Source organism: Corapipo altera, unplaced genomic scaffold, assembly GCF_003945725.1.
Source record: "Corapipo altera isolate COAL_440 unplaced genomic scaffold, ASM394572v1 62, whole genome shotgun sequence".
NCBI lineage: Eukaryota > Metazoa > Chordata > Aves > Passeriformes > Pipridae > Corapipo > Corapipo altera.
In genome coordinates this window covers 8,806,538-8,832,280 of record NW_020884894.1, presented here as the reverse complement: position 1 = coordinate 8,832,280, position 25,743 = coordinate 8,806,538, and the positions used below count along the sequence as shown (strand labels likewise).

The 25,743-nt window shown below is 41.8% G+C and overlaps 1 long non-coding RNA gene across 4 annotated transcripts; it reads right to left on the bottom strand.

Annotated features, from left to right (window-relative positions):
• Nucleotides 1-720: 720 nt before the first annotated feature.
• On the bottom strand, nucleotides 721-25,743 carry LOC113948977. Of its 4 annotated transcripts, none has more exons than XR_003528289.1 (6): nucleotides 25,576-25,743; nucleotides 17,459-17,643; nucleotides 13,666-13,800; nucleotides 13,231-13,310; nucleotides 5,726-5,914; nucleotides 721-5,101 (listed from the first exon to the last, which is right to left on the bottom strand). It is a non-coding gene; the product is annotated as an uncharacterized LOC113948977 (long non-coding RNA). The 4 variants fall into 4 exon arrangements; XR_003528288.1 differs by lacking the exon at nucleotides 25,576-25,743 and adding an exon at nucleotides 18,980-19,049; XR_003528291.1 differs by lacking the exon at nucleotides 25,576-25,743 and adding an exon at nucleotides 18,980-19,049 and having other exon boundaries at nucleotides 5,726-5,909.

Below are 25,743 nucleotides of genomic sequence, written 5' to 3'. Positions count from 1 at the left end.
GTGGACACAAATTCTAGGGGAAGTTGTCACAGCGCCTCCCTCAAGCACTTGTAAGACACACATTATGATAATAATGCCTGCCCTTAGTGTCACTTGTGTGTAGCCCCACACAGCTCCTCATGCAGTAGGTGAATCCTGTTACCTCTGATCTGCAGATGGGAAAACCACAGTGACCCCAGGCCCAGCAAGCCCCAGGCACTCCCTGCCAGGTAAGGCACTGCTACCCTCTCTCCATCCTCCCCTAGCACCAGTCTGGGGTCCAGACTGCTTTGGAGCAGGGAATTTCATAGACCACAGTCAATAGGCAGCTGACACAAGAGCTAAGGGAACCTGAACTAGGGTCACATTTCTGGATATAAAATACCTGAGGGTATAAAAGGGAGTATCACAGATTATAAAAGGAAGCATAACAGGGTACTGCCTGTACACACAGGCAGTGAAACTCAGTAACTTGTTCAAGGTCACACAGGAAATCTGTAGGAGAGCAAAGAGGAGAATGTGGTTCCTCCTAGTCCCTAGTTCATGTCCCAACAGCTGGACAGGGCTCTGTGACATATGAAAATACGCCTTTAGTCCCACAGCAAAATGCTTCAAATTACAAACTTCCTACTGTCCTCTGAGAGTGTTTTATTTGTGGAAACTTGAAAAAAAATGCAGTCTCTATATAATAACAAACATGGAAAGTTGTTTTCTTGTAAAATGGTAAATAAAGCAGTATTTACATTATTGTTATAATCTTTCTGGTCCTCAGTGACAGGGTGACCCCCGTTGGTGCACGGAAATGGAGCAATTAATGAGTAATGGACCGTTTCCTGATATGCAGATGCTGCAGCCCATCTTTTGTTCTCAGATCTTCAGGGACTATCTCTTATCACAGGGCTTTTCCCCTATGGAGAAACACTTGGAGGTTGCTTTAGGTAACACAGCAATTGGTAATTTTCAAAGCCAACTTAAATTAAAGAGTCTTTTCAGCAGTTTTGAGCATGCCATCAGTGAATGACTGCATAGGTAAATGATTTGACTCTTTATCAAAGCATTTTAGGGTTAGAAATTTTTGGGTTTCTGACCTCTTGTCAGGAAGTGATAGACACCACCACCTCCTTGTCATAAGCACCTTCGAGTCTCGTTTGAAACCACTGGGTTCTGTTCCATAACCTGCAGTCTTTGCAGGAAATGTCACTTTGAGGGCTGAATTGCAATTCATTGCCTACCAGAAAAGGTGAAATCCTAGGCTTTTTTGTTTGTTTCTTTCTGGGGATGTTCACCTTTTATACACAAACAGATGGCATTGGAACAACAGGTCTCTGTGCAGAAGGTAGGATTTTTTGGATGTGCAGTTCTCCAGCGAGCATAAAACAAAGTAAAACCAGATTGAAAACTTTCATTACCCAGCAATGCAAGTCACAACAGCAGGGTTAAATCTGTTTCTATTTAGACAATATCTGGAACAGCGTTTTATTACACAGCCTGTAAAGCACTGCCTGTGCATGGGTGGAAAGAACATTGTCTCCTGAAATAAAGAACTGGGGTAGGATTGTTTGGAACCTTCTTTTTTTTCTTCTTATTTTTCTTCAACCATAAATACAAAGTAACCATTTCTCCATAACATTGAACTCTTTGTGGCCTTCCTATAAACAATAAAAGTATCCAAAAATAAACATCTACTTAGAATAAATATTAACTCAGAGGCCTTTAAAATATGAAGAAAATAGTCTCTGCAATATCATCTCTTCCCTGATAATGCAAAAGCCACCCCATGGGGTTTAAAACTGAAGGATTTCAAGGCTTCAGGGTGTCTTATGATGCTCACTCTTGAGCGGGCTGAATGCCAGGCTTTGTGAAAGGCTCTGTCTTAAAAGACAGAGTCCTAATCGCTTTCAACTTTTCTATTTCTTCACATTCCTTCCTAGCAAAATAACTGCCTGCCTTATAATAGCAGAAACATTTGGAGACTAAAAGAAACAAACAAAAAATAATCAATTTTCAAGGTCCACTTGCAGACGGAGGAACTGTTTATGAAGCACTTACTGTTCAGTTGCAGGAGAAAATCTCATCTTAATGGCAAAAGGGGAAGCATGGAAATACTGGGGAGAGGTTTTTTTGGGGAGGGTGGATGTGGGGATAGAAACTCTCCTGCTCTATAATTCAGATGATTGACTTTTTCAGCAAGTAGATCCCTCATCCAAGGAAACAGGAGTTTTCAGCTGTGTGGAGCAGGGAGTGGGTGCTACCACCTCTCATATGACACAGACCATGTTTGCTGCCCTTGAGGGGGTCATTAGCTTGTAAAAACATCCCTGGTTTCAACCCCAAATCTTGACCCTATGAGCAGAGCTCACCTGACTGCCCGAGTGCTTCTCCCAGGCCAGTTTTGGTTTCTGAACCAGAAATCTCCTGCTGGGCTCACCCTATCTTACACATTTCCCACTGACAGAGGAGAAGAAACCGAAATGTCAAGCTAATCTTTCTACACAAGGCCTATCCTCAACTTTTCGCCATGTTTTGCACAAAACTTGGCACAGTTCTTGCAGCAGAAGCTCCTTGAGCCCTGCACCACTCCCAGCTCCACACACCCTGTACTCCCAGTCACAAAAGACTGGCACAACATGGAAATGCTTCCGATTAAAACCTCTGAGTTCTCCAAACTCTACTGACCATGCTTCAGATCATAGCCAGTCATTTCTCCAAATTATTCCAGCTCCTGCCAGGAGGTTAGAGGCTGGGTATTTTCTTGGCCTTATCGCCTCTTGGGTCTGGTTTTGATCTTTATCTTCTATAGTAATCTTTTAAAAATTAAAGAAATACAATAGCTTTTATCACGTTAATTTAAAAGTAAGACCTGCTTTTCAATTCCAGTTAAATAATTCATTTAAATCTTGCCAGAGATGTTGAAAAGCTAATATGTACAGATGAGAAGAAACCTTTCTAAAATTATGAATGGAAAACATCCAGTCTTTCCTGTTATGTTTATAGTTTTCCCCTTACAGCATAACATTAAAATCACCAGCTCTCATGTGGTATAATTTGGTTACATTCCCTAAAGACACATGAAAGTAGTCCCAAAGGAACTGTTTACTTCAGTGAGAATAGAAGGTGCTGAGTATATCACTCAGGAACATTTATTTTTTGGTTATTAGTGGGTGGGAAAATTGGTTTATTGCCTAAATCTCCCCAGACCATCCTTCCATACAAATCAAGTAGGAGCCAGGTGGGGTGGTCCAGCTCACATGCCACTGTTACACAGAGGTTTCATGTTTCTAGGTTTTGGAGTCCATTGCCTTTGCATGCACAAAGAGGAGTTGTGACAGCAAAATATGTCCTCCTCAAACTAGGGATGAGGTGAGAGGACTTGCACAAATGGAGAACATCCACGAGTGAAGAAAGACCAGAGCTCAGCTCTTCTGTCTCCGACAGCAGCAGGGAAACCACAGTGTTCCTCTCCCTATTCCCAATCCAGTGAGCAAAAACTTTCAAAAGCCTTCAGCAGTGGCCTAACCCTGCTGCCCTTGAGGCTAATGCCAGAACTAGGTACTTTTGCTTGAGGGCTCTGAAGAACCTGATCTGCTGCTGGAGAGCTACTGGAGAGCTGCTTTGTGCATTCCCTGTCCACAACCCTGGCTGAGGAAGAGCTGGCCTGCACTGCTGCTGTACAGTGCTACCCTGCTTGGTTGAGGGTAACAATTTCAGATGCACAACAACAGGAAGAGTCCAGAATAAACACATTAAGTATCTTAAATTTGCAAGTAAGTGCACAAGCTATTAGGCACTGATGTAGCACAACAGATAAGTTCAGTGGTTAACTTTAAACATACAAATAATACCACTAAGTTCACTTTAACAACATTATGTTGCATGCTTAACATGAAGCTTATGCTTAAGTGCCTGACTGATTAATCCTCTCCCTGTGTACTTCAGTTCAAGTTTGTTTGGAGTCACTTGGTGCCATCTTACACACTTGGCAAGAGCACAGACAACAAAACAATACAAAGGAACCAGTTTTCACACACTGGAAAGGTAACAGGTAAGTGTCCTAGGAATTGTTTTCTCATTAAATATGACACTCCATTTCTATCACTACATTAATGGACAGTTTATCACCTGAGAAGCTGAACATTCAGTTCTCAAGATATCACAGGTTCTGGATGCCACCTCAGTTCTGCCAGGGTATGGCCAAGGTACCAGCCCTTAGTGGAGAGGCATAAGCAGTAAGTGTATTTCTGAAAATTTGTGTACACCCTTGCTACAGTTGTTAAACCAAATAGTCAGAGATAAAAGAGTCATTTTGTTTAGCTGGGTATTACACATTACACTTTCATGGTCTTCATGTTTTAATGGTGAGTTTTGTCAGCTTCATAAATTGGTCCATCGTGAGTAGGCAGAAGACTTGTAGGAAGCAGCAGCTCTTTGGCATTGTCTTTGGGTTTCTGCTTTGAAATAGCTCTGCTACAACTTTATAGATTTGAAATGTGATGTGGTAGGGGAGAAGTGTGAGCAGATTTTTTTTTTTTTATAGATTCACTCTGCTATAGTAGTCAGGGAATTAATTATCAGTGCAAACACATGATTTTCAGTGGTTTGCACTGCCTTGGTAGGGAGAAGCTATTCCTAGTGATTCTTTCATCGTCTAACCTACACCACTTTCCCAGTAATTTTGCTTTAAGGTCTCTTCACATTCGTGACTGTAACAAGAACTGGTTTCTAACTAGTACCCCACTTTTCAAGCCACCACCACTATGGAATTTGCACAAGCACCAGCCAGGTCGGTTTTTGACTTGCTTTACCCATGCAAGGGAGTACAAATCTTAGGTACAGCCAGATATGAGTCCCCAGCTCCCGGTCTGATAAACAAATGTCCCATGTCAAGGGTTAAGTCCCAGCTCTGTCACTGGCTTGCTGCTATAGGTGAACTGACACAGGTGAGCTGAGGATTCCTTGCTTTTCTGAAGAGAAGAAACTGTGACCCATACAGTGATTCTTCTCTTGCTGCATGGAAACCCTTACCCAGAGCTCAGTAAAAAGGCTCAACCAAATCCTTGTAGCTGTTTCTGAAGAGCCAGTTATGAAATCCAATAATTAGCTGCAGAAGCTAATGGCTGATATTCTGTTAAATAAAAAGAAAACAAAATCTATTAATCATCTGTGTTGCATGCTGCTCTAAATGTATATTCAAATAAAGGTGTATCTTACTGAACACATCCAATGCTGGGCCTTTCAGATTCAGTATAAATAATTAGACCTCCCTCTCTTTAGAAAAAAATATCAGTAGGGAAAGCTTTAAAAATATTTTCTTATGAAATACAGTGCTATTTCTTTAAATAAAGGGCTTTGGTAGTTCTGTGAGGCAGTTAGCTTAGCACCATTAATGCAGAATACAGTCTATCAGCATTTAGTGAACTCTCCATGACCCTGGTGGAAAGTAACTCCTTTAGCTTATACTTATGAAAAATATTATTAAAAAATGCTGTTGAAATGTAAGCATCATTTATAGTCAGTGTTAAACTGGAGTGCTATTGCCAGCTCCATCAACCATTTCACCAAAGATGGGGAGCACTCATTTTATTTTCTCAGGGATGTAGAGGAACTCTGGGCATTGGAATTGGGAGCTTCCCAAAACACCTCAGTTGTCTCCTCTATGTGCACGCACACGTTTCTTTTCTATTTGCTACTTCACCTTTCAGGAGAAATCATCTAAAATTGGCCTATTATGGTAAGTTTTTTAATTTACCTGTTTTGCAGCAGAACAACGAACGTGTGCTATGCACATGAGTATGTCCTGATGTGCCAAGACACGGTCTTTGGAGGTCACAGCTCCTCCCTTGGACCAGGGCATCTTGGTCAGGAAGGATCTGGGAGAGGAAGTCCAGGGCTGTGTCCACTCTTCCTGCTTTGTGGAGGAGGAAATTTTAATACTTCTCTGCCAAGAAAAGACAGTAAATGATTTCTTTTTGTCATTCAGACACACAGACCTTTGGCTCGCTGACCTGACATTGGCAACAATATCCATGGGATTATGTCTGCCTGTAATGTCCACCACGTAGTACACGAGGTCATATAAGAATATAATCCCTTTGAAGAAGCAATTTGAGGTGACTTTTTGCCATGCTGTGCAGCTATCCAGGTGCAGATCCACAGCACTACATGTGCCCAACTAAGATGCCTGCATCAGGATATTTGTTACCTTGTGCTCCTTGTAGAGCCAATGGCTGGACAGAAACCCACAGAGGACAATTGCATTTCCCCAGGGTGTCTCTGGGAGTGCCTATCTCTCCCAGCTGAATATATAAGGGAGTTTATATGCCTAATTTAGGCTCCTAATTTAGACATTTCATTTAATCCAGGCCTTAGTCCAAGCTTTGGCAGCTGTGAACTGAACTCAAGAAGCTCTCACAAGGCTCCTTGTTTGTGTAACATTCAGGAAATACATCTGGCGACAGGGGCTGAGCCCTCAGCCCACAGCAGTGGCACTCAGTATGGACCAAGCACACAAGGATTGTCTGAACCCTCTATGTCAGAAAAAGAGGTTTTCCACATTTGGAAGAGGGCCGCCACTAGAAGCTGAACCTGGCCAGACCAGTTAGCAACATTTTCATGACGAACAAAGCAGTGCATTTCTCGGGCCACTGGCTCATTATAATAGCTATGAAATTACCCAATTTAGTTCACCACGTCAATAAAATTTATACGAAAATACCACCAGAATCTTGGCTAGCATAAGGATAACTGTACGAAAGTAACCCAAGCCAATGTGACAACCATTTAAGAGGACTAACCTCTGTCATACGGTTTTCATTTTATGTGCATGCTATACAAACACAACCACCACAAATATGCATTACAGGCTGCCTGGGACTCACTACTGAGGTGAATTAGCACTGTAGTCTGACCTGTTGAAAAGTTTAACCTTTGACCTGCCAGGCAATGGCGGTTGCAATTTGCAAGCCATTCTTGTGTTGAGTGGCTGAAAACATACTTATTTACTTGTGTAAAGCCATAAATGAAATGGGTTGGGTGAGCTCAGCCTACTTCCCAGTCCACAGACCATGTCACAAAATACTACCACATGTTCAGCAAGTAATTCAGCATGTGAGGACTGAATGCTACTACATTGTGACCCAAATTCACTCTTCAGAGAAAGCAGAGCTTCTTCTAATCTGGAGCGAAAAGAAGAGAATTCAGAGTGACTTCCTTTCTAAGTAACTTCCTACTATGCTTCCAAGAAACAGAAATTCAAAGAAATAGTTTAAAAATCAGTCGTTTACCCTCATGAAGAATCTGCATAAGCTTACAGCTTGAGAACTGAACTCCTCTGTATAACCTCACTGGTGGAGTTGTCATTAGTAGTGTGTTTCCTCTTGTTGCCCACTGATGAGTGTCAGCTTTGTAGGGCAAAGCATCAATTCACTCACTTTTCCATCTCATCTGCAAAGGCTGACAGTGGGACAGAGACAGAGTTGGGAGGTGGACAGAAACGTCATTTCCTACTCACGGGTTTTGCAAGGTTTATCACTTATCAGTTTTCTGAAAGATGCATCGTTTCGAGATGTGAAGCTCTCCCATGCTAGACCTGCTCTTGCCTATCAAATGAAGCCAAATCAGAAGATAACCCAGGTTTAGCAAAGTGGATGTTTTGTAATGGAGATAGCTGGATAATAACTATTTCTAGATCAAAGTCAGTGACTAGGCGTTGCTCTTGGCTTGTTGGCTTTTCTGTCTGACTGTATAACCACAGGTAGGCTTCAGTTGCAAAATTCAGATCAGAATGCAAACTCCATAATTCAGGAAGTGTTTAGTTGCAGGGACCTGGAATGGTTCACAGAGAAGTGAGGCAGGAATCAGGATGCTCAGAACCAGGTCTGCATATGAATTATGGCCAGCCTGACTACATGTTGCAGTGTTGGTCCATCTTCAATCCCAGGGTACATGAAATTGCATCCCAGAGGAGTTTTCTGATCAGCCTAAAGCCACATTTTGGAGTTTATTCCCCCTCTTTTCCCTGTACTTACACTTACAAGCTTGCACAAACAAAAATACCTTATCACAACATGCTTTCATTAAAGCAAATACTTCTGATGTTTGCTTTCTATTTTGTACTCGTCTGATTATTCCCTGCCCTTTCATGTCCTACAACAATGAAAGGGGTAAAAAAGAGAAAGCTTTACAATATACATTTGTAGTGCTTCAGTATAGACATAGACCAAAAGGTTTATTTTTCTTTTACTTCAGGAGCTTTACATTATCCAGGAAAAGCTCAAAAACCCTAGATGAGCCAGGAAGGGTTGAGGAGGGATGTGAGGGAACAGCACACTATATATATTGCTGTTCTTCACTGCTGTCATATACATACCATAGGCAGCTGCAACTCTACAAGTTTTAGGCTAAAATGGAACACAAACCCTGGGATATATCAAAGAAAATAAAAAGATGACACAGGAGGCAACAGGAAGAGGATGGAGCAGAACATGGATGTACAGGCTTGGTTTACTACAGCTGTAGGCACATTGAAGCATTCACAGCCCACACTGGTACTGAGACCCTGCTGTTGTTTATTTTTCTGAATTGGGGTAAACAACAATAGTAGTAGCAAAAACAATAACGGCAACAATAAAAATAGCACCATCATTCCAGCCTGTGCGACAACCTCCTTTCTGGATATTGTTCAGAAGAACAAGACCTGTTTAGAATAAATTTTAGTGAAAAACATTGGGTCTAAAATTGCAGTTTGCAGAAAAAATAATCTTGGACAGAATCCATGTCACATTCTTCCCCCATATTTGTAAGTTGGTTTCCGTGGTGCATATCAGCATTTGAAACAATATTATGTTAATGGTAGGGTCATATTTGTTCATTATGAAGAAGGAAGTAGATTTCCTTCAAAGAGGGGAACCAGTATTTCCCACTAGTTGAGAGCCTGCTACGATAGCTCCGCAGTCATAGCCTGGCAATAATTACACCTTGGGTTTTGCGGTCATTTTGGATTGGTGTGAACATGATAAATGACACGTTTTAATTTGAACTATTGCTCAGCAGGCCTGTTCAGGTAGGCAATAATTCACTCGAGCAGGCAATAAACCTGAACAGGTAATAGCCCACACTTTGAAGTATGCCAGCAAACTCTTTAGCAACAAAATAAATATGTACATGAACTTCCGCCATAAATTGTCTTTGGTGAGGCAGAGCTAGTAAGAGTTTCAGAGCTGGCTTTTCAGGTACTCATGAGGAGCAGAATGAGTCAGTGGGCAGATCCTACTACTGCATTAATTCTTTGAAGCTGGACTAACAAACTGGTCCAATATCCACTGAAGGCAGCAGGAGCCTCCTGTTCCATGAAGGCAGGGTGACTGAGCTGGTAGGGCACTTCAGTCCTTTTACTAATGTAAGTAAATTTCCTTCCCATGAACCACAGATTCATAAATGAGCTTATTCCTCTGCGGCTGAGCAAAGTGCTGAAATGCAGCATCCATGTGCAGAGTAGCTTTGCTACAGCTTGGAAGAGATACAGCAGGGTCCAAGCAGCTCTGATCCTCAGTGCTGAGGAAAGCTGCTGGCAAACCCATGTTTGCCCAGCACTTTTCCTCACAGCATTCCTTTAACTGCTTTTGAACAAGGTTGTTTGTCTGACATCACATTACTTTTATACTACAAATACAACATTTTCAACCTTTGGGCAAACACATGCACTGCTTTAGTTACTTAAAACAACATATTTTGAGCAAATTCCTCCAGACTTGCTGATAACATGTTTCCATCACTGTGGGATGCTGCTGTAGAGAAAAGGAGAGGTGCCTTGGTTATCTTTTCTTTTGGTTGCCAGTTGACCTTACTTTTATTATGGGTCCCAACCTGTAGTGTTATCACTGATTACCCTAATGCATGTTAACTTTTGATAGGAGGGGAAAAATAATTCAGAGTAATATGACTCTAGTCAACTTCTTTAAGGTTGGTGTATCTGAAACTCTTTCGCCTTCTGCTTTATAATAAACAAGGGAAAGAATTCAAAGTCAGAAGAAAAAATCAGCAACAGATTGAATGGAAAGAGACAGTTTATCATCAGCTGATGACGGCTGTGAGTCCAGATTGTTCTGCTGCCCAACCATGCTTTCCCACCAGAGACCCAGAGCAGGGCTATTTTGAGACACTTCAGTCCCTGAGACAGTACCTGGTGCAGGATGATCCCCCACCTGTTTACAGAAAAGCCTCCACCAAATCATCCTGGAGGACAGGGCAGGATGTGCCACCAGCTTCTGGCTGTTGGTAAGAACCTTCTGTGGCCATTCACCATGCAGGGCATAACTTTGTTTCCTCGGTGAGAATCATTTACCTTTAGAAACACACAGAAAATTAATTTCTGGGTTGGGCTTTGAATCCAGATTTACATTATTTTCTTGCTTGAAGTTGCCTAGTTCTGTCATCCTGGTTTGATCCATCCCAGGAACAAGATCCAGCAGCTTCCTTCTGATGCAAACCTGAACCTGAAAGCCTCCCTTCTCCCTTCCCACACCATCTGGGAGATGGGATTTTCCATCTTTTGTTAAAATAGTTACTTACAAAAGGAGGAAAGGGTTGAGGGCAGTTCACCACGTTTATTTCACTTGGTATGTGTTTGCCTTTGCTTTAACACAGGCTGTTTTCATGCCAAATGACAGTTCTATTTGTTCCCCCACCCCCATTTTTTGTGTAGCTTATGTAGAACATCTGGTTTTAAAAGTGTCGCAATTTCTAAACATATTCTAATGCTCTTGGGATCAGAATATCAACAACTGTCTATTGCGGTAAACCGCACGTCTGGAAAACATTCCTGCAAACTGAGTTCTTAAATAAACATAAAGCATCTATAACACATAATGCAAAGCAACATTCACTCGTAAACTCAATATTTAGACCAGATGAGGTGCAAAATATGTTTTTTTCTGGGCTGGGACATCGTGATTTACAATAACACTGACGGGTTTTTCGTTGTATACAAGAGAGGGCAGAGGTGTGGCACGCAGATCGGAGCCTTCCCTCAAGTGCTCATTCTGCATTTAGCTCCCACCTCGTGAGATCTTCTTGCTCCAGTTGGAGATGGGAGACCAGGAGTAAGTCCTCTGAAAAATTCCTACTGCTATTAGAAAGTGGAAATTTAAAAAGAAACTGTAAATCACCGACGGATTAGACATGCCTGTATCTGATAACCCTGACCCTCTTGTGTAATATCTGCATCCGTGCTAATTATCTGCATACATGTGTCTGAAATCCAGAGGCAATTCAGAGATAGCGCAAAGATTAAACAAACTGAATAGCACAGTGAAAAGAAAATTGCAGTAAATTGGTCTGAGTGGGAAGATTTTGTTATTTTCAATCATTATTACTATTATTTATAGGGTGTGGAAAGCAGAACCGTAAGCAACTTTATATACAGTCATACTTTAAAAAAAAATTATTTCACTTTGAAAATTCCCTCCACACTAATTTCAGAAACAAATAATCGCTTCAAATCACTTTTTAGGAGTTTTGATGAAGTTAGTTGACTGGAAATGGAAAAGCTGAAAACTCATTAAACTACTGCTAAATGCTATGAATATATTTTGATTATTCTTCCAGACTGCTACTTCTTAAAAACATTACCTTCTTCCTCCTAACAAGAGAACCAAATACCTTCTCCCAATTAATTCTTTAAGAACTTCTACTCTAAATTTAATGCAAAGATACTTTACAATGAGAAAAGATGAATACATACACTTAGGCTGATGCAATTACATTTGGAGGTTACAGAGAAGTCCAGTGAATCCACCTCCTGCGGCATCTCAAAGTTAAGGTTTATCAAGTGAAAACTGAAAAATTAAGTCAAGCCTTATCATATCATTTCCTAATATTAAAAAGGGCTGGATCTTTTTTTTTTTTTTTTGATGATTAACATCTGGAGTTATGTAAAGTAAGATAAGAGTATTAGAACATCTCACTTCCTTGTATGAAGATCATCTCTTCTCTTCAACAGTATGGAAATGAGGGCCTCCACCCAAACATCCCATTGAGCAACTGAAGACATTTTGGCCCAAAACCTGCACATATCAGGATGGAAGTACCTCCCTTGTGTGTTCACCATTGGAAATATGCAGCTGGATCTAAATGGTTACTGGGGAACAGATCCTGCTTGCTTTGAAGACTGAAGGCCTCTTTGAGGCTGGTGGAATTTTAGGTCTCACAAGAACAAATGCTTCGGTTCTATTCCTCTCCCCCTGTTCTTCTGTAATAAATTCAAAGTTTTGCATTGCTTGTGTGGGTTACTCAGCTGATCTGGTACAACTGAAGTTCATTCTCCTCTGAAGCTCAAACAAACAGTCTCTAGAAGGCCGAGGCACTTCCAGCTTACTGGAAGTGAGTAAAATTTTATCGAATCAAACAGAGTGAAAAAAGGCTCAGCGTTCAGCTGAACATGCACTAAGCCTGAAACAACCACGCTGTAACGCAAAGCAGATTTGTGCCAACCTTCAGGGACTTCCCAGTCACAGAATTCCCTTGGGATTTACCAGTGTAGCATGGCTGGGGACATCCAAGCAGCTCAGCTTCTTCCTCCCGCGAGTGACGCTGGAGGAGCGGCGCCGTGAGCATTGACAATTATCCGGCCGGTGTCATTCCAACCAAACAACTGCTTTTTGCCAAGTCTAATCACTCCACTATGTACCTCACCTTCTTGAATGAGAGGTCCTCATTCAAGCATGTAGTTTATTCAAAAACACATGCTGCATTCATTATAGCTGAATATTAACGAACACCTTGAATTCTTGGAGCATTATTAGTATCAGGTCTCTTGGCTGCTGCTAGGACAGAATGCCTTATGGGAAGCTTGATGCCTGGCCAGGACTCAGATTACAAAGCATACACATCTTTCTTCCAATATATTGAAGAAGTCACTCAACCTTACATGTCATCAAAGTACTTCCTAAACATACGTGTTTTCCTAAAACGTTTGCACTGGGATTGCAAAGACTGTGGAAAACTCTGATTTTCCTTTTCCAGAAGCTGGAAAACGGGGATTATTCTACTGAAAGTTTTAACAGTTATTGTTTCATAATATTTTTTTTCTTAGGCTTTTAGCAGTTTTGATGAAATCCTGTAAGAAAACATAAAGGGGAAGCTCATACAAGGGCAGATTCAGAGCTTAGATTGTGGTGTGTCCTTGTGATCACAACAAGTTTTAGTGTATTGCAACCAACTCAGAATTAGCAGCATTTTCCAGGACTCTGAACTTACCCATAGGACAGTTTGCATGATCTTTGTCACTTGACAACTTGAAAACTTCACAAATTATTGTGTCTTGACATATAACATTCCTGTGGAACAAAAAAAAAGTTTTTCATATTTATAAAGGCTGTCAAACAGTCATAAGGGGTAAATAAAGTCACAGAGGAAGTCTGAAATTTTATGATAGCAGAAGGTGGATCACTCAAGTACCAGTTCAGCATCCTGCCTCTGAGATCGCTCTACACATAAATAAATAGGTTGCTCTACACAAAAAATAAAACCTCATCTTACTGAGAGAATCAGGAAGACAATATCACACTTCTACAAAGTATTATGTCTTATGTATCGAGTAAGATACAGAAATAAATGTTTCTGTTATTACTCATAAGATATAAAATTTATTATTTATTATAAAGGGTCATAGACATAGATATCTCACACCACCTGGGACCAGGGTTCTCCCCAGTTTCTCTTCCATCCTGTTGCAACTCATTCCACTGACCTCAAGGACTATCTTGTGCCCTTTGCAAAGATGCCCAGCTGGCCCAACAGTGATCCCTCTGGGGTAGCTGTAACCCTCTGAAATAATGATGGAGAACACTCAAATGAGACAACTCCTGTGCATCCCTAGAGCAAAGAGATAGCATTTTTGGAGAGTCCAGATGTTCACTGTCATGTAAATTCTGCAGGCAAAAGTCTCTTATCCAATTTCCCGGCGTCACTTCAGAGTTTGCATTGATGCAAAGGGAGTCATTTCACCAACTACAACACATAAAACTGGCAAGGTTTTATAAAAATAAAACTGGCAAACAGTCCAACTCTGCTATTTAACTGAAACGAGATATAAGTGAGCAGAAGAGATGCTTCTTTAAAGAAACCAACACACGGATTTTGGATAGGAGCAGGCACAAATGTCCTTCTGCTTTTATAAATATTGACAAAAGGAAACAGGACGATAGGTCTGTCCATAAAGAGCAGGTCTATTAACCATAATGCTGCTCTATTCCACTGATAGTTTTATCTTTGTATTAAAACAAAAAGGGTAAGGTTAGATATTACTTTTTTTACACTGATAGTTCCAAACCTCATAAAATATTAGTATCTGTATTGGCTATAAAAATTAACAGCTCCAGATCCTTCAGTGTTGTGGTCTTCAATTTTATTTTATCACCAGCTTTTCAGCTGTCTGTGTGTGTACGTGTGGGTGTGCACACATGCACACATGCCCCTTTCCTTCTAAGCTGTTTGGTTGTTGCTGAATAGGCTCATAATAGCTCAGTAAGGCTGTATGATAGGGTTTGCAAGTGGCACTCCTGATTCCTTTACATCAGAGGTCACTATTGTACAATGAGATCCTGATAGGAGATAGTGATAATATGATGCAAAAAAATCCAACAAACCAACCCCGCTCCCCCCCAAAAAAAAGATGAAAACTTTGGTGTTGTCAGTGGGAATTGTTTTCCAGTTAAATAACTTTCTAGGAGCAAAACTCAAAAATTCTGTGAGGCATCTCAGTCCAAAACTGCCCTTTAAAAAGGTTTCAGAGCCAATGTAAATACTAAACTCAGTATGATGTTTGTATTCACTTACCCAATCTAACTTTTATTAACAATTAATCCATCAAATTTCAATGCCTATAAAATCCTCTGAGTCACAGGCCCCTCTGGAAGCCTGTATCTCGAAAACAAAAATTGCAATTACTGGCATTATCTATTGATGCAGAATCAAATTTAAATGGGGTTTTACAAACTGGAGAATTATCTGCATTTCTACTGTCTAAAGGCATCAGATTCCCTTAAAGCTCATATACAGGGTAAATACATAGAAACTACAGGAGGCAGCCAGTACATATGGAATGGATAAAGGCCACATAGTTTATTGAACCTTGTGGCCTGCTGATGTAACAAAATAAGCTTTGCAATGAGCAGTCAGATCTTAACATCAGGCCGCTCTTTGCTCGAATGTAATAGATGATAGCTCTCAGAGGGCCAGATTTGGATCCCCATATTTATCAGGAGTCTTACTTCAGGCTCTGGCCCTCAGTACACTGAATGAGGGATTTAGAAACATTCATTCGTAATATTTTCTCTTCTCTGAGCAAAGTGTGGTGAGAGGCAGCTGGAAGGTTTCATGTTCCAGCAGCTGAGGGGAACGAGATCCTGAGATCCAGGTATATGAAATCTTTCCAGCACTGATGAGTCCTCCTCTTCCAAACAGATAAACAGCTCTTTCTCAGGGTAAAAGCAATTTGGACTGAACTGTCTCATCATTGCAATAACCCCTTGCTGAAATTTTAAACCAACTAGAGGAGCCAAAAAACCAAGCAATGTGTGCCATTGCCTTTACCTGCCAGCAGCAAGGCCTCCACCATTCCTGAGAGATACTGCATTTTCTGTTGGTTTTTTCTTTTTCCTTTACTTAAACTTATCCTTCCCAGCATTTAAAGTCTAGTCACTATGAGATCATTAGCAATGAAATCAGCCCACGAGGGTCTGGGGAAAGGATAAGGGAGAAATTTCTTGCACACCTTAAATCTGGAAATACCCCAAATGCTGATGCAGACCCCAGCACAGCAAGGGCTTGAGGGAAAGTCTAAAGGTATCTCAAGAAGCCAAAGAGTTGCTCCTGTGTGTTTGGGGACTGTCACCTCTTCAGGTGGAGGGAATTCAGCCTCTGAGGGTACAATCCCAATGCTTGTGCCCCAAGGAAGCCTCTTCTGTTCTCCATGTATTTCCACAGAGACTCTCCTGATTAAAAACCGTGGCTGTGGCAGTGAGTTTGGGCTCATAAGGACTGCCTGTTTGCTGGTAGCATATCTATTAAAATACAGACTTTGTTGCTTGAGGAGACATTTTTTGAATGGAGATTATGGAGTTGTGAGAAGACTGACTATTTACTCTTCTGCATTTCCAGCAGCTCTCCCTGAATGTTTTTCTTTCTTTGCTTATTTCCACACTTCTGCTGGGAATTAATTTCGAACCCCAGTGCCTAGGAAAAGTATATGTTGAGAGGACCCTCTGGAGAAAATTATTACATTCCAGCATCTCAGAGGTGTATCGTGTATCCTTTCCCCAGGAGCCATCTACATCCTCCCAGACACTCCAAAAGTGGTTTAATGTCATTCTTGCTATACAAATTTTTTTACAACTGTGCATTCATTAAACATCTATCTTCTCTTCAGTGAAGAACAGTCATAATTCCTAACTTGTTCCTGCTCTTGAAGTGCACTTCTGATTCACCAGATCACAGTCATACATCCATACTGCCCCCGAAACAAAGTGCCTAAGCCACAGGAGAAATTAAATATAAGTATGTACGAATCCAGCTACAAAGAGCATATTTTAACGTCCTGTTTTCAGAAAAATGCAGGGAATGAGAAGTACATTCCAAGACTGTGCACAAACTGAAAGCTCTGAAAAGCTTACAAACACTAAAAATGACGTAGATGGCTCTTGTGTAGATAACACCAGGAGAGAAAGGACAGCTGCTCACCAACTGTCGCCCAAGGTAAGCACTGCTGAAGGGAAGGGGATTCCCAATCCTGGCAGCCAAGGAAACACAGTGAGTCAAACGAGATCTAATGCAGCTCAGTAGTTCAAGCAGATCAGTCTCAAGCCCAGATGAGAAAGAAGGGGGTCATGGTCACCAATGGCATAAGCAGATAAAAAGATCCAACAGCAGCATGGAGATGTGCCCTCACCCCGAGCAAACAGAGGAAGGTCACACAGCTCACAGCACTCCTGCAGCTCTCAGGAAACCTGCCTCAGTGCCCTAGTCTGGCACAGAAACCACTGAAGCCCTGCTGAAAAGACTATTTCCTTGTGGTATTCTCCAAATTACCTCCAAAACATTCCTTCCATCCTGATAAACTAAGAAAATAATTTGATCTTTTGCTTACAAAGACAGAAGAGAAGCAAACATTCACAATACAATAATGTGTTGATTCACAAATAATGGAAACTAGAAACTTGAGCTCATTTTCCACCTCCTTAACATTTTCTGCATTGTGTGGGTAGCAGTCAAGAGCCAATTGTTCCTAAGGTCACTGTATCTGTTTTGGTTTAGAAGATGAGACTTTAACACTTCAGGATCAACTTTTTTTTTTTTTTATCCAATAACATATGACCTATGGAAATGTCTCCCTAGGAACTGTTGAGATACACACGCAGACTGATCATAAAGCTTTCATAAGAGCTTGTGGTCTAACCACGGGGAGCATTGGTTCAGTCCTGATTACCTTTCATCTTTCAAAGGTTAATACACTTCATTCCAGTTTGCTCATTATGCTGTGGACCTCTTAAAGAAAAGTCTGAAAGCAAAGGTCCTTTGTGATTCTTGCTCCTAGAATGTAATTTTCCACGGGCAGATCTCGGCATAGTTCTTCACATGAGAGAAATGAAGATTTATCCTCAAGGAACAGTTCTGTAAGAGAATACTCAACACTTGAAGTCATACAATTATGTATTTTAGTTTAAAAAATCTGAATCTCCATACAATAGTTCTTACAAAAATGAGGTTATATATTTGCCACAGAGCCCTGTGGTGACACATTCCCTATTAAGTCCTTGTTCTGTGTCCTGGTCTCTATTTCCATGGTTCCCTCAAATTTGCATTTCACTGATGCACTCTGGGATCCTCCTGTTGAAGCTACTACTGAAATGTTAAAATAGTTTCATAGTCTTAATTGAATATATTTTTACCATTAAAGGACAGAAATTATATGAGAAGTTTTCAGCCTAACGCATAAGAAAACAATTATTTAGATAAAGGAGATCTGCACAGCTTATTTATTTCTTGCTCTTCAACCTATTACATGACATCATTTTAATATAAAAGAACTTTGTAATTATGATGCCTTTACTGATTATTCTTTGTTGTACACCACTGGATCTTCGTAATCTGAGCACAGAGATCTTTTTACAGATTTTGTACTCACACCTTAATGAAGTCCCATGAAAAGCCTTTCAACCTTCCCAACCCCTTTACTTTGCTTCGGTGTGCTCAGGACAGCATTTTCTGTCGTTTCCACATTTTAAGCTTTAATCTTTGCCTAGAGGGCAGCAAAACAGCATCTCCCGAGGCCTCCAATACCTAAATTTCCTTCCCTTATTCAACGAAGGACCACAGCCTCTTCTTCAGTATTTCTAACCCCGTGTGCTGGAAGGCACAGCCAAAACATAACCAATCTTGGCCGGTGTGGCTTGGCGCGGGCGTGGCGTGGTGAGCCCCGGCTGTCTCCCCACTGACCTAACAAACCAAGCTGGGACCTGCCAGGAAAGAGCCTCCACTAGCCATCCCCGAAGGGTTTTGTCAACCCTGCTGCCAGCGACCCACCAGCTATGAGGTAGTGTCTCACAGGCTGCTGGGCTCAAGATTGCGGGACTAACTCAATTATTTAATGATGGGGGAGACGTTACTGCTGAGACTAGAACTTGCAGCTCTAGTTTCTGGGTCTAAGTGGGGACTGTGAGGAAATGCTGGAAGCAAGACAAGCACACACAACTGTTCAGTTGCAAAACCTAAACGCCTGGAAGATTTTCTTCCAGTGAGGTAGGCGGCTGAGACGCTGCTTCGCGGATCAAAAGTCACCTGGCTAGTGGAATGAGAACGCAGATAGGCAAGCAGTCTGGCTGCTCTTTTCAGTTTAACCAAAAAAAAAATAAAAAAATTACATAAATTCAAAACCAAACAACATCCAGAAATATCTCTCCAGATCTCCTGAAGTTCTGAGGAAAGGCACATGCCCAGTGGGACTTACCCCTTCATTGCCCCCCGAAGTATTCGAATTCCACAAGAAAAAGCAGTTGAAGCAGCAGTGAAGTATTTCCTAGATTAGTGCAGATAACACTGAAGTTGAAAATGTTGGAGTCAATGGGAACAGGAATGTTCTCAGTAAAGAAAAACATCTGAATAACTGAGCAGCAAGGCTAATAAATCTGGGTTCTCCTGGTTTTTTGTGTCTTCACTGGCTCCTCTGCTGTCTCATGAAGGCTCCTGCTGCAGATTCATTCAAAGGGGAAGGTTTGATTGGGGTATTTCCCTTCTTCCTCTCTGTCTTATTTTCATAAACCAGGATAGGCACATTTTCCTCTTTTTTGTCTTATGTTAAAATTGACCAAAAGGATTAAAAGTTAGCCAAGGAAGATAAAAAATGGACAGAAAAAGATTAAAATAATAGTCTCTCCCCTCTAGAAAATGAGAAAATGTTCCAGAAAAGAAAGTAATTACAATTCAAGTTAGCTATTTGCAGATACGAGGGCAGAACACACGCAGGAATGTCATCCCCTCAGTATTTGGAATTACTTAATCTTGCTGGGAGAGAGTAACAAAAATAATAATAATAAAGACTCACAGCCAGGGTCAGTCCCTAGCAGAAACTCACAAGTGTTTTCAAGGGATAACCTCTGCTCGCAGCCAGAACAGAGCAACAACTTTCTGTATAGCACTGCCTCTGTCCTGTTTCTGTGCCCAGGTCTGGCTATGGTGAGCCACAAACCATTTTGCTTTTCTTTGTGGATGGTTGAACCCCCTCAGAAAGCACCAAAAGCTGTTGGAAATCTCAACCAAAATTTGCTGGAACTTGAAATTTGCCTGAGCTGGTTTGTCTGCGTTCCCTGCTTACGCCGATCCTCTGAATTCACGGCACACTCATACCCACACTCACAGGTTGATCTGAATCAAACACAGCCTTCCCTTTTATCTCTGGTGAAAATGGAGAAGCAGAGCAAGATGGCTTGTAAAAGGCATTTTATATGCAAGACAGATTAGAACATTAGTGGCGTAATAAAGTAAATAAGATGGCAATTGACCTGAGACATGTGGGGTTTACCCCAATTTTTTGTTTATAGTTGAAGGTCGTAAGCTATACAAACCTCTATTGATCAGAGTCCTCTTTGTTTAAACAGAACCTACTGTATTTATTTGTGCTGTTCCTCTAAAGTCAAACAAAAGGGGACAGTTTTAAGTAAATCTCTGCATGACACTGCTGCCATGTGGTTCATTCACTCAGTATACAGATGTTTTCAATCTGTACAGTTTGTCTTTCATATCCATATGAGATGAAGCAGGCTTGATTTAGGCTGGGAATGATGCCAAAGAGAGAAGATACATCATTAACCCTTAATAAACAACTTATGAAGCATCCCTGGTTTATTCATTAAAAGGACTCCATGAAGGATTACCATAACACCTTATGAGTGGTAAGAACCCCTTATTTGTCCATAATATTATGCGACATGTATTTATATTGAAAACAAAATGCTTGGTGTGGGAGATCCTCCCCTTTCATTCCCTTGCCCTCTAATGTACAGGCTAAAAATAAGCATCTACTTAAATTCAGCATACAACAAAAATTGTCAAGAACTAGAAAGACAGAATTAATCTGGGTTTTGCTTTTCCAGTGTCCTGGGCATCACACAAGTCTTTACAGAATTGATTCTTGCTTTACCACCTTAGTACCTACTACATGCATGTATTTAATACAAAGTAGGCATTAACCCAGTACATACTGCACAGAAGAGACAAAATGGTTCCTCTTATTACACCTGTGTGGAACTGAGACAGCAGATTAAGAGACTTTCCCAAAGTCACAGGAGAAGGATGCAGCAGAGCCAAGTTGCCCCAAAATGCAGCCCAGGGAGTTCCTCACATGACCAGCCCTCCTATGTTGTGCCCACCCTCCTTTCCTAACCATCCCTCTCTCCTAACAATTACAGCTCTTGAAAAATAGTAGATGTGTTTTATAGACAACACTGGGCTTGCACTGGATACAGGGATATTAGAAGCAGCTACTGGCTTGGAAACAATTGGGGAAAAAAAGGACACAGCTTTTTCTTCAGACAGTTTACAGGGTTTGCATGCTGAGTCTATTCTTACTGTATTATTCGGCAAACAATCTGTTGCATCACTACAAAGAAGAAACTGCTGATCTAATGCAACTAATAGACAATCTCATTCAATCAGTTTCTTCCTTTATTAAAACATGCAAAACCCAGTAGTGAGTTTAAACCCGCTGTGCCAACAGTAACATCTCTTGATTTTAGCGGGGAGCAGTGTGGCTTGGCAAATAAAATTTAGAAAAAAAATAAAAAAAATCAGAATTAATTTGTTTTTTCCTTCTACTCCAGCTCAGTTTGAAGGCAGAAAACCACCTCACTGCTTAGCTTAAAGAAGTCAGAGTTGAAGGCCACTGCTCAGATATGTGGGCTGAAAAGCCTGTTCCCTGCTATAGAACTGTGCCCCTTTAGATTTTATGGCCGGTCCTGTGCAGTTAGCCTATGAAGTTGGAAGATATTCTTCCCCCTTTTCAGGTTCTGTTTGAAGAAGGGGTTCTACATAGTCACATGTATGTTCAATTATTCATTTTCCAGGAGGTGTTTGAGTCAGGGAGAGCAGGCTCAGCACATACCATAAAAATACTTCTGCTCCCTACTCTCAAGATCTGCACTACAGGTCAAACAAGCTACATTCAGTCATGGGACATTAAGTCCCTGGATCTTGAACTCCAGCTGACTGCCTCACCCAAGCTTTTGGGCTAAGCAAGCATCTCCCCAGTCTAGAAGTTAAGTGAAGAAGTCAGTGGGTCAGGCTTTTCTTAACCCTGCTGCCAAGAGAGCCCCTCTCAGGACAGCTTTTGCACAGCCCGGACCCTCCCCAGACACTGCACAAACGAGGAATCAGTCAAACGCGATTTTTTTCCACCTCCTTTCCTACTATAAAAACCCACCTCCCCCCAGCACTAATCCCAGTGCAGGAGACACAGCCCTTTTCTAGCTGACCAAGGGGAAGAGCTGAACTCACAGCTGGCCCAGCCCAGCTCCCCACGCAGCCGGTGCACACAGCTGGAGCCCTGGCTGGAGACCTCTTTAACCCCCTGCACTGTGGCCAGAGGTGACCCCCATCAGGGGGCACAGAGAGGGAATTGGGGTGCCCAGGTTGGGAAAGCACCTGTCAGGCTGTCATGGGACTGGTTAAACACCCCCCCTCATTTAATTGCAGGTGCTGAGCACAGGGTGTGCGTGCTGCTGCTTCTCCTAGGGCAGAGCTCCAGCTTCCCTGCCTGGCGTGTCCCCAGCTTTGCTCATGCTCGTGGCCTCTCTGGGGCATGAGGAGTTCTGAATTTGCAGCTGGGTGGGAGCCTCAACCCCTTGCAAAGCCAAAAGCTCAAATAGCACAAAATTGCAGAATTGTTTGGGTTGGAAGGAACCTTAAAGATCATCTAGTTCTGACCTCCCCACTATGGGCAGGGACACCTTCCACTGGACCAGCATGCTCAGGGCCCCATCCAATCTGGCCTTGAAACACTTCCAGGAATGGGGCATCCACAACTGATCATGATCAAGAGGTTCACAGGACAGTGATGTGTGAGAACTGGGAATAATCCCAAACTGAAGGCAGGCAGTTGAAAAGCTGGTCTGTGAGGAAGGGCCCTGACCATTGGGCTGTGATATGAAACAGGACAGTCATCATCTCCACGTGAATGTCTGGAAAGGTCTTGAAAGTCTTGGACTCTGCTCTGTTCCTTGGAGGAACAGTTTTGGAAGCTCCTGCCAGGGAGCAACCAGCATCTGTATACCAAGTGTTCTCCATGTGAAAATATCTGATGAAATAGGGGGAATCACAAACACAATCAAGTGAAACACAAATGATTTTCTCCAAGTCGTAAACCAAGTTAAGGGAAAAATCAGCCCAGAGCCCAGGTCCTCTGGTTCCAAATCTATGTACTAACTCCCACTACCCCAGCTCTGCAGCTCACAGTCATATGGAACAAACCTTTCTAGAGAGATAAATTCCTCTTAAAAAAAAAAGAATAAGAAAAGCAGACTGTTTTATCCATGGTACTTTAACAGAAAGCTTCTTCAGTGAGACTACTTTAAAATCAATTACTTATTATACATGGGGCAAGAATAGGGAATTTAGTGGGATAGAGGGAGCTACAGTTACTAGCCCCTTTTTAGGTTTTAAACCAAACCAGAGACAACAGTCAAACTTGGGACAATCCTGGGTAAACCACAAGAGATGGCAGCACTTCTCATCATCCTAAAACAACAACATTTTTCCAAGTTTTTTCAATCAAAAATGCTAGTAAGGCCACCCTGGAATTTGCTACCATTTTTCCTTACCCAAAGCTATTTTTCAACAGAAGTATTGAGTTTACATATTAATACACCACTAAAAACAGGATGAAGAGATTGGAATGCTGGAGTTACTGATTTGTTTGGGATTTTCTAAGAAAAAATAAAATAATTCTGTTCCACCAGTTTTCTTTATTTTTTCTTTCTTTTCCTTTTTCCCATTAAGTGACTGTTTCAAATTAATACAAAGAGGATGCAGCATTTCTTGGGTTTTATTTTATGGGTTTTCCCAGCATATGGAATCTTTTTAAACATGAGAAGCTGTGGGTAATATGTTATTATATGCATATTTTAAGTTAACCATTCTTTATATCTTTCTCAAAAGAAAAGATTTATCATGTTTATGTCTGAGAAATATGTTTATTTGGAAGATTTACTCCGAGTCTACTTATTTCCTTTACAGGGATGGCAACTGGAAAACTATACTAGCATTTTTTATAATTAAAATTAGGGTGTAGCAGAACGTAATCATTGCTTGTTGCTTTTCTAGATCATAGGAGCTTTCTGTAAATCAGACTTGACAGGTTTAAAATGTTATTTTCTGAGCTTTGTTCCTTTGCCAGTAAGGCCATTTTTAGGGTGGTGACAGAAATCCTGACCTGTAATGCCAGTGAGCCCATTGGCACATCTGAGAGATCACAGGAACCCACATTTCCAAAAGTGGTTCCTGAACTGAAATACAGTTTTTGGGGAGAAGGTGAAGGGGAAAAGGAACAAGGGGAGGATAAACAAACACCAGATTGGAAGAAGGTGATGGCCATCGAAAGCTCCAGATCTCCCAGGAGCTGCTGAGCACCGCTGGGTGAGCTGAAAAGAGTGAAAGCAGTCGAAACCAGCACCCACAGAAAGAAAATATGAAGAAAATGTGTACATGACCCTGTTCACCTCTCCTTAAAACAGATGTCAGAACAGGAGGTACTGCTGGGCTGCCATAGGCATTAACAAACATTTCTGAAAGCTTCACTTGTGACACTTTGCCTGTATCCCATGTCAGCCATAGGCAGTATCCATAAACCTGTGGAAACATTTCCTGAACCTAGCACTTCAGCTGATACCACTGAAATCTAAGTACACAGTTAACTTCCCTCCTTCCCCCCAACCACAGTACTAAGATAAGAAATGTCATAACTCCCAAAATGGATTTCTCCAAATACAGCTAAAAATTTACATTAAACTGACAGAAACGAAAGAGAAAAGTAGTTTTACATAAGAATTGCCTGTTGTAAAGAAATTTTCATTTTTGGCTCAGGAAAGACATTTTAATTACTTGGGGAAAATTATATGAAGTTGTTACTAAGTGATAACTGGTGTGGCAGGTTTTTGGATTCCAATTGGCACGACTTTAGGATTTTGTCTAGGTACGTGTTTAGTGTTCCTGTGTGTCAGAACTGGCAATTCATGATGAATGTAACATTTATCTCTCCTCTGTGCTGTAATTCAGCATTGATCTGGGATTGCATCGGAGGGTGACAATAAGCTAACAAGGAAGGCTCTGATCCCTGCTCACAAACACTGCCCCTTCCCAAACTGCCTGACCCTCAGGGCAAACCACAGAACCTCAGAATATCCTGAGCTGGAGTGGACCCACAAGGATCACCAAGTCCAACTCCTGGCCCTGCAAAGGACAGCCCCAAAAATCACACTATATGCCTGAGAACATTGTCCAAACACTTCAAAGATGTAATTCAATTCAAAATTGCTCTAGGAAACAGAGTGATCACGTTCCCCAAGGAAAGAAGTGATACTGGAAAAAAAAGGGGGGAAATTATATGAGCTCCTGAGGCTGATGCCAGGTGGCAGAACCAGGAAAGCTGATGTCTATGGGGGGTGACAGGTAGAGGTGGAGCCTCCAGCATGGAGGGCTCCAAATTCAGCAACTTCTGAGCATCCAGCTGGCCTGTGGGAGCCATGTGACAAGCTAACTGACACCCAGCTAAACCTAGATTTGCTTTTCCAGGCCTTGCTCTGGATCATTTGTCCAAGAGAGAAATGCGAGTGGGTCTAACCAGCAGCCTTGGTGTTACTGCCAGTTCTGCACAGGCTCTCACCCCACCTTCATCTCACAGTGTCACCATCTCACAGGATGTCCTCAGGAGGTGACTCCATGGATAAGGACTCCCCTATTTTGCTGTTTCAAAGGCAAAGGAAGCTCAGCAGTGGGGCAGTGGGTGTCACCAAACCTGACTGCAACATCAGGCTAAGGCAACACAGACATACTCACCCTCTGTTTGACGTTCCCAGCTCAGCCACCCAAGGACAGGGGAGAGGTGAAGGGCCTGCCTGTGTCTTCTTCCTGAGCAGAGCATGTGAGGAAGTGGAAAGCCACAGAAGTGTCAGACCAACCCCATCAGAAGGGGCTGGAACTGGCCAGACCTCCATGAATCAAGAG